The sequence below is a fragment of the Castor canadensis genome, chromosome 9 (genome assembly GCF_047511655.1).
Source record: "Castor canadensis chromosome 9, mCasCan1.hap1v2, whole genome shotgun sequence".
Lineage (NCBI taxonomy): Eukaryota > Metazoa > Chordata > Mammalia > Rodentia > Castoridae > Castor > Castor canadensis.
Window position 1 is genome coordinate 7,638,414 of NC_133394.1, and position 10,287 is coordinate 7,648,700.

Genomic DNA, 10,287 nt, shown 5'->3' on the forward strand with positions numbered 1-10,287 from the left:
GGTTTGAGTTGGTTTTTTTTGTTTGTTTTGTTTGCATCATAACCTTAGTGCTACTTTTTATTCTATTTTATTTTCAGTAATGATTCAAAATGAGAGCTTTTATATTTTAAGCAGAAATGAATGAAAGAGGGCTATGTTTCAAATATTTATTGAATTTGTATAAAATAATATAAACAAAGATCTTTTGGCAGTATTTTGAAATTATTAAATTCAAATAAAGCAGGTTCAGAAATAAATCCTGAATTATGCAATCAACTATATGCTTTCAGAAAATAATTATAAGCACACATATATCTACATTTTTATAGGCTGGCACTGCACATACTAAAGCTGAAAAGAAAAATATCAACTTTACCTGGTTACATATTTCGAAATATAGGAAAAAGAAAGAAGGGAGAACAGAAAAGAAACAAAAACAGAAAAAGGGCAGCAAAGAAGGAAGAAAGAAAACAAGAATGACGAACTCAGAGAATTTGTACTGTATTTATTTTATAATCTACGGGAATTTGATTAAATTATTTAAAGCTTACTTCTGTCAAGGTTATTTTTAAAAAGTTTAAAATCTAAAAATGCATTTGAAAAATATTCCTAATGATAGCTAAATTGCAGAAAAGTATGAATTATCCCTTTTCAAGGAATTAAATGACCTAGCCAAAGCTACAAAGGCAGGGAGTGAAACAACCAGGTCTGACAAATAAAAAGCAAAATAAAAAACAAAAAAAAGAAACATCGTACAGGAATTTAACTTCACAATTTCTGTTGATTAAAATTCACATTATTAAAAATTCTTTAAAGTGTTTAACAACTCATGCAAAAAATATTTCTGGACGTATTCTAAATAATTCATCATAGTGTTCACATTAATCTTAAGGATTACAAAGCAGCTGTATGTTATCCCTTTCTCCTATTTTCTTTTACTTCTTCTCTTCCCTTGTTTTTCCTTTGTTCCTGTGTCCTTCTATTTCTCCTCCTCCTCCTCTTCCTAACATCTCTCACTTATACGGTACTTTGTAGTTCTACTATTGCTCCTAACATGTGATAACTGAATTTGTCTCCAAAGCTATTCTGCACTGTAACCTATATTTCTGACATTTATAAGCAATGTAATCCAGGCTCAGTTTGGAGAGCAGGCTAACCCTATGCAGCTCTTTATCCCACAAATTGTATTACAATATTTTTCAAATGGAGTAAACAATTATAAAAAGGTCAATACATATACTTGATATTTCCCTGAAAGCCAGGGATTGAGTGAGTTAATGTGGCTTGAGTTTCACAAGAGAGGAAAAATGTATTGGATATTCCCTAGAGTTGTCAAAAATCTGGAATTCTGGAAGTTAAGAGTAGGCAAACATTGCTTTGAACTCTGCAGGCTGCTTGAAAAATTTTTTTTAGGATTACTACTAACATAAAAACAGCAGGAATCAGGATGACAGCAGTTTGAGACAAGAGAAAAAGTATCCTTTTTGATGGAATAATTGTGCTGTAATCATAATCAATAGATTTATATTAATTAGCTCTATATTATATGAAGTTAAAACAAAAAATATATCAATTGGAATAATTTTTGCATCCAAATAAGGAGTGCTGAAACACTAAGTATTTTCATACTTTGTACAATTAAAGAGAATGTTAAAATTATATAGATATCTTAGTTTCTGTGCCAACATTGTAAAAATGCTAAGTCTCAAAATGTTAATTATATCAAAGTAGCCAATTAGTAATGATTACCAAAAAATGTTTCAAGATATGGCCAACTAAATAAAAGAGTCGTGAAATAATAGTCAATGGAAGAAGTCATTGAACAGCTATAGAAGTCTGCTTTGTACTGTTTCTTAAAGGACAGACCATCTCAAATTAGGAGAAAGATAACAGATGGTATCACAGAGAGAGCATTCACTGGTTAATTTGAAGAACTAGTGTAATGATAGGCTAGGAAACTAGAACCAGGCACAGAAAGCGATATGGGACTCCTTGCTAAGACCATAGATGTACATAGAAAACTTGCAGAAAACATAGTTCCAGTGAAGTTAACGCTTTCAAAATTCTTTGAGGACCAGGTAATGCATAGGATTCAGAAACAAAAGAACAGCAGGTATTGAACAAGGTAGGAAAAAAAGAAATCAAATAACAAATCAAAGCAGGAAACAAAAGAAATAGGTAAAATTTTACCTTGAATTTTAAATAACCTTGATCTCAAAAGTATGAATCCTGCTGAGATAAGCAACAGCTCCAGTCAGTGCTTATGAAATCAGAAATCACCATAGAGAGATTATTCATGGAAACTGTGAGTCAGACTCATTGGACATCAGTGAAAGCACTTTGGAGCAAAGATGAAATGCAACTTCAAAAGAGAAAAATCTCATCTAAATCAACTTCTATAAAAATCTGTTATGGAAAGGTTTGAAAATTATACAATTGTTTGAACACAGCAAAAGTTTCTTTCTTACCTAACGGTAATGGGTAGTGTCATCTTCCAAGTATTTAGAACTTAAGCTAACAGAGGTTCATCTTTGTCATCACATGGTTTGAAATGAGCTCAACTTTATTCCAAACGAGAGAAAACCATTCTAGACTCTTCTCAAATCTCTGACTAAGGGTGGTAAAATAACCCAGCTGCTCTGTGCCCAGGCCACACCCCACCAAGCTGCTCCAAGCCTGTGACCAAGCGCAGCAAGAATACTAAAACAGGAGTGCTCCTGGCAGACAAGAACCCCTGGGATCAATCTGTGATTTGCAACTTTGACTCAAAGACTTCCAACCTGCCTTGAAACATTTTTATATACTGTGGTTTAAGAATTTCTTATACAATTTCCCTTCTTCCTCATTTCCTCCATAGGCTCCAGACCTTCTATCAAGTTCTGAGTACCTCCTAGCCTCTTCTGAGTCCCTGTTTTCCTTCATAGGACCTTCTCCAGTCAACCACTCACGTGCCTGCACCTTTCTGCTATCTGCCTCTCACAGGACTAAAACTACTGAAGGGAGGACCAGAAAACTGGAGTAAAAAAGGTTCTGGTAATAAGTGACTCAGAACCGACAGGCAAAGCAGGATGCTGTCCTGAAGAACATTGAGACAAAAATAGCCCTTTTCAAATGGCATACTATGCTTGCTAATGATTTCACCAGAGGTCACACAGGAAAATATGGAGATATTTTATAGCTACTTTATAGGTTTAATAACACAGGCATTTCAAAAATATTAGGGCTGTAATGCTTAGAAGGCATGAGAACTCATTACTCCAATTTTGCATAATTGCTCTGCAGAAGAATAATGCAAAATTGAGGGCTAAAAGACTAAATGTAAGAGCCCCAAGGATTCTGTGGTAACTTATGAACATCCCTGTACACATCTGTGGAAGAGGGTACACAGCCAAGAGTACAACAGAAGGTCTAATAGTTTGAGTTGCAGAATTACAGAAATATTTAAACGCCCAGTTAAGGAAGTATACAGTGCTAAAACCTTGGTCTTGACTGAGACCCTAACACATTGGATGAGGACTTCTACCCAAATCAGTTCCTTCGAAGCTGCTATTTCTGCAGATTTTCCTTCCATTTTCAGAATATGCACAGTAATATTCCTTAGGGAAAGCTAGCTGCTTTTCTGGAAGATACTGAAGAGATTCATCCTCTGTAAGATAACACATACTTCTCTCAGGGTCTCCTCTCCTACCTACCAAACCAATAAAGGGAAGTAAATCTTGGGATTGCAGTCTGGAAAAATGTGAGGCTGAGTAGAAGGAAAAGGAATTATAGATAGAAGAGCATAAGTATTACATCCCATTAACATGAACCAAGAATATCCATGGGATTAGAATTTGAGGGAGCTTGATTATAGATACACGCCTGGACATGCTGTATTTCATTAACTACGTTCTTGACAAACAGAGCTGGGTCACTTTAGCAAGGACCTCATGAAGTGCAACGCATTCACCGTTACAGTGAAAAATAGTTATGGCAAATGCTGAGCAAAACATAAAGTAGAAGCAGCCCAACTAATAGTAGGGGGAGGAATAACAAGGTCAAATAAAGTGGGCATGCTGAAATGCATGTTATCAAAAAATCATCAGTTTATCTTTTATGCAAGGTTCTAAAAGACAGACCATTTTTCAAGGCCACCAGTCAAGACCTCAGTGGTGAAAGGGGAACCAACTTCACAAAAAGTTCAATAGTGGTCCTGCTCTGCAGTCGCAGCTCTCTCTCTCTCTCTCTCTCTGATTTTTTGTTTGTTTTTTGCAGTGCTGGGGTTTGAACTCAGGGCCCACACCTTGAGCCAATCCCCCAACCCTTTTTTGTGAAGAGTTTTTTCTAGATGGTGTCTTATGAACTATTTACCCTTGATGGCTTCCAACCATGATCCTCCTGATCTCTGCCTCCTAAGTAGTTAGGATTACAGGGATGAGCCACCAGTGCCCAACTAGTACTCTATCTGTCACAGCCAAGATGAAGATACGTCACAAGTAACAGAGATCGGATGGCAGTGCTTGACTTCCAGAAACCAAGAGGCCAAAAATACCACATGAGCATTAAGGTTGGATAATCAGCCAAAATTTGTTAACTGGCAGGGTGTTTGGCGCAGACTCATAGACAATGGCTTGCTCTTTAGAGGCAAATAAACCAGTAATCAAGAGTGTTATTTAACCTCTACAACCAGAAGTAGGTGAGAGTAGAGGAGCAGAAAATCAAAGGCATTGGTCTTAGTACAAAGCCAGCATTACTTCATCAATTCTCCACTTAATCCAATTGTCTCATCTAGAATTTACTAATGGAAGTGGCCAGGCATCTGGAAAGAAGGACCCTGACATACTGTGTGAAATACATACTGTAATTACTATCTCCATTCTTCTCCAGAGGGACCTCTGTTCATGATTCTGATGAGCAGAGTGAGAAAAAGGAAATAGTTACTCATTTTAGGATCACTGAATGCAATGGTTTACATTGGTGCCTGGAGATCTCAGTTGTCATCAAGGCCCTCAATTATAGCAGGAAATACTTAGAAAGAAGAATTATCCCCACACGAGGCTGCTGGTGTGTGGAGAAGAGTGGTGGGCAAGACCATGTAGAAAATTGCTGCCACCTTCCACAATAGTCAATATTTTATCAAAGGTGGAGCAATGGTGGAAATTAGTGCTACCATTAAAGAACTAAAGGATGCAAGGCAGTGGTCTCTGAATTCACCAGACTGGACCATGCATGGGGGTTCTACAAAATGTATGTAGACTATCACAGGAGTAGTCCTGATCTGGTCTCACCCACTGTCCCATATGTGGTATTATTACTAGAGTGGGGTAGTAAGACCTTGGGTACACGCTATTGAGCAGATAATAAACAGACTTCTTTCAATTGCAATCAGGAAACAGCATGAAAAACAGTTCACATTTACTGAAGTAGACTGTTGTCTATTCATTTAAATATCTCCTTGGGCTAATTATCTTGTTTATTCTCCTGCCTTATATCTTAATATGGACCACCTAGACGCTCCAAAGACCATGAGAGTGATACATAGCATTGGTGACCTTGTGCTGATTGCGGGAATGCTAAGCGCTGACTACTATTCTGAAGGCATTGGAACAATATAAGGTTTCAGAGATAGGAGATAAATATCCAGGAAAAATTTTAGAACTTTGCAGCAGGGTTTATTGTGATGTTTCCATACTTACATATAACATGCTTTGCTCATATTCCATCCCTTCTATTACTTTTTACCCCCCTCTCTTTTCATGGTCTTCATGTTTTTCATTATTGTATTTTCATGCATGCATATTACAGATGTCGATCACAATTGCATTCCCTTATCACTCTCACCTTTCTCCCAGGAAACCTTTTATCAGTGCAGATTTTAGTTTTCCTATGATCAAGAATATGTCAAAATCTTTCCTCAAAATAAAAAACAGGTGATTTCTTCTCGTATCCTCACTACAATAAGGAAACAGAGAGGTTAAATCACTTTGGGCTCTGGAAGTAAAATGGAATATTATTCCACTCTGTAATCCTAGCAATAAGGAAGTTGACCAGCTTTGAATTAAGCTTGGAGTGGTAGAGAGCTTTGCAGCAGGCCCAGGCTTCCGTGCAAGCACCCTTTTGGCGTGGGCCGTGTGACATAGCCGAATATAAGCATACGGTATTGGACATGGCAGACTTCGTTAGGTGGGTTATAGTTCAGGCCTGTGGGGTAGTGGAGATGAATTCTACACCATACAAAGCAGAGAAATATTTGTCTCTCACTAAATATCTTCTGACATGTCAGTTAGCACTAGAGAGATATAGGCTTAGATCATAGGGTACCATATACCCACGAATCTGGAACCACCAAATGCAAGATAAATTCTGTTTAAGAGACCAGGCAAAAAGCAGCAAAGGTTTATTGTGTGGTGTGTTCTTCAGTAGGAAGAGAGAACACATGCAAATTATATAGGCAGGTAACCCATATACCATGTCATTCCCAGCAGTTACTGGGATACCTCTATTTCTCTTCATGCTTATGACTAAATTAGAAGATGCAGGATTCCATTTGATACATTGAAGATGAAAGTGGCTGTGATTGCATTCCAGGCACATTTAGGAACTACCTTGAAATAAAGAGGTGTAGAAAACACTTCTAATGGGCACAGTTGCTACTAGTGTGTCTAGTTATCCACTTAATGCAAAGAAAATGTGACCCAAGTTGAGATTACTTGTCAGTGACAAATAGCCTGGGCTTCTGATCAGGAGTCTAGAACAATAAGAACAAGATCAGAGACAAGTGGGTCAGAGATTAAAACCTGTGAATGCATGTGTGGAATAGGTACGAAAAGTGAATATTTTGGGTCACATGACAGTGTGAAATGCACCATAGAATCAGCATTGAACAACAAGCAGACAAATGTGTAGGTCAGAAAGCTTTAGCTACCCTTCATCATTGGTCACTCCAGAGGTAGCATGATGAAGTGAGTATAAGCAGCAGAGTTACTGCAGTGACAGGGACAAAGGTCCTTCTGCATCCGACAGCACTTTCTCCCACTTTCCATTACCTGTTCACTATTGCCCTTCTAAGTCTAGTAGGTGAGTAAAAGACACAACCAATCCTGACTGTCTACTGCAACACTAATCCTCACAGAGTAGAAAGTTGAGTACACTGGGGGACATGCGCTTATTCTGGATGTCAATTTTCCTCTTTTCTTCTAAATCCTCAGTCAGCTTCATAATCTAGAGAATCATGGAACGCATGATATTCTATACAGAACAGCATCTAAGCAGAGACCTCAGTTCATAACTCCAAAACTGTGGAAGTAATCCTATAACCACATCAGTCACTGATTAGACCAAGTACTACATTTGTAGTGGAAATTGACTTTAGAGACTGCTTCTGAAAATATAGCTAAACCAGCAATCCAAACACAACACTCTGCAACTTGTAGCCCCACCCTCCAGAATACAACAAATGCATTAAATCAGAGACTTGAGGAGGTCTTGTATATCCAGCAGGAGTACTACACAGACCCAGGAAGTAAGTCATAGAAACTGGACTAACATAATCTCAAAATACTCATTTACCAAAATAACTGTGAGCAAGGATGTGAAGGAAATGGAGCCACTGCACATAGTGGAAAAAGTACATTAGCACAGCCATTATGAAAGACAGAGTGGAAGCTCATCAAAAAATCTAAAAAGAAAGAGTCATGAGATCCAGACCTCTTACTTCTAGTATATCCAGAGGAAATGAAATGAGTTTGTTGAAGAGACATTTGCAAATCTGTGCTCATTGCAACTATATTCACAATAGCCGAGCTGATTGTTTACCAATGGGTGAATGGATAAAAATGTGGTATGTCACACACACACACACACACACACACACACACACACACAAGGAAATAAGGAGATTCTGACATTTATGACTACATGGATGAACCCAGAGGACATTATGTTAAGTAAAATAGGCCAGGCCAGGTTCTGAGGTCCACTGAAAATTTAGATTATATTTATAAAATGCTCTATTCCAATATTACCTTCAATTTTAGATAAATACATACCACCTCCATGCATTTGCAGAATATATGTCATAAGAAAATATTTGCAATATTATTCTCACTTATTAAAATTCTTAGTGTATTAGGGACTTATGTATAGCAATTTCCAATATGAAAGTTTACATGAGCAATCAGAATAATGCAATAAGTGACCTTTCATGAAACTTTAAACAAAAATGAGTATTACACTTAAGACAGTCATGTGGCTTAAATTTCTTCAAATCAGCCTTTGCTTGTTCAAACGTGTAGGTCAGGGGCCAGGCACTGGCAGCCTTTTTCTTAAAGGGCAGGGAGCATGCATTTCATTCTTGTGAGCCATGTGTTGTTTCTCATAAGTACTCAACAACTTCTGTTGTAAGCCATTGTCTGCAGTGGTGAGTACTGCAGACAATGGGTGAGTATGTCCTAATAAAACTTTATTTATAAAAACAGGTTGAACACTGTATATTCACCTAATATTGATAATTGAATAGATGATATCTGTATTGGTCTTGAGGATATCTTTGTAAGAATTTTAAAAGTTTTTTAAAAAGTTTATGGAAGAATGTGAAGTAAATTGAGATATGAATCTGATCTGGAGTCAGAAAAAAATTAGGAAATCTACATTTGAGCAAGAAAATTTGTGCTTATGTGCCCTCAAATAAACAATGATTCTTGATATCCAGTTTTAAATATGCAATTATTAATATAGTGTATTTGATTTACAAGCTGTACTTGTTTTATGTGAACCATAAAGTTCATTATGGCTACATATTGGAAGAACTGTGTGGACATCAGAAATTACACCTTGAAAGTAAAACAGTGACAGTAACGGTAGAGATGACATGGAGACTCGTCTGATGTAAAGGGGGCTGTTCTATATTTCAGACCTTCGAATGCCAGTCATCAGGGTGTGAAGTACACACAAGTTTTATACATCTGTATGCGTACATTTTCTTTTCCATGAAGTCTGTGATAATGAGAAGTGATACCTAGAGATGCAGGCTGTGAAATTCTAATTGCAATAAATCTATTTTAATGCCACTGTACATTTTGTTAGCTTATCCCAGCGGCTATTAAGTTGCAGAGTTTTTCTGTTCTTCTTTAAGTTCATATGAAGAAAAATAGTGTATAGTTATGTTGACTAGTAACGCTAAAATATACACAGGCAGTTGATAGTACAGCCACGTTGATACAGATAGGCAGATGGACAGATAGACAGGCAGATGGACAGATAGACAGATAGGCAGATAGACAGAGCCACTCATATGCATATATTTAGGCACAAGTGAACAATTCAAGACCACTTTGAAAATGGTCGGTAATGAATGTCTATATGATGACTCAGAAAACTCTTTCATTTAATTTGATAGTGTTCATTAAATTTGAGAATAAGTACTAAATAAAGACACAATATTTATTTTACTTTAACAGTAAAATAATTACTACAATCTTTGAAGCCAAATAATTACTTTGTTTCAGTATTGTGACCAAAATAAGACTAAAAATGAGCTTAGTTTTTCCAACATATCTTTGTATCTTTCTAACATCTACTAAACAATTAATTATATACCCTCCATGTTTCTTCTTTACCAGAAAGACTATTAATTATATGAAAGCACTTTACACATAGACTAATGATACCATTAACAATTCATTGCAAAATTTTTTCAGTCTTTAAAAAATTAACATGTGTATACTATCAGTGAATTGTGAGGCAAGCAGAACAACTCCACTGAAATTTTGCTAATAGATGAAAACAAAGCATTTAACAATAATTCTTTAGTGTTTTGTAACTACTAGATTAGGAATAAAAAGCATCAACTTATATTTTTGGCAAAGAATTACTCATTTTCATTATTTAAACTTTATTTTTCATTTAATTTTCAAAAATTGTACATAAATAATATTGGCAGGTGGCTATTGATGGGTGAAAGGGAGGCACTGATTAATTCCTTCATTGATAAAATTTACATTGTTTTTAGACTTATTTTAAACAGTCTGCTAAATTCTGAGCATACAGTAATGAATAATATATAATTCCTGCTTTAGAAGATTCCTGACTGGTAGGAAATAATGACATGCAAATTTTTCAGTATTATTCTTTCAGTGTTACAATGCAGACATATGAAAAGAATTCCAGATGTTATAACATTTTACCATCTTTCTCACATTCTTTCATTTGTAAGTTCAGTATATTTCTTAATAAATTTATTGTTTAGAGTTACAAAGTCTTCTTCTTCATGATTGCATTCTTTTACAGAATCTCCAGTACATATATTCTTCCCTCAGTTAATCATTTATA

At 36.1% G+C, this 10,287-nt stretch overlaps 1 long non-coding RNA gene across 1 annotated transcript in view; it reads right to left on the minus strand.

The window, feature by feature from the left end:
- The window catches only part of LOC141410711 (uncharacterized), a 33,617-nt gene extending 31,041 nt beyond the window's left edge, over window positions 1–2,576 (minus strand). The window contains exon 1 of the long non-coding RNA XR_012435499.1: window positions 2,448–2,576. This is a non-coding gene — a long non-coding RNA (uncharacterized lncRNA). The remainder of the gene's footprint in view (window positions 1–2,447) is intronic.
- Window positions 2,577–10,287: the final 7,711 nt, after the last annotated feature.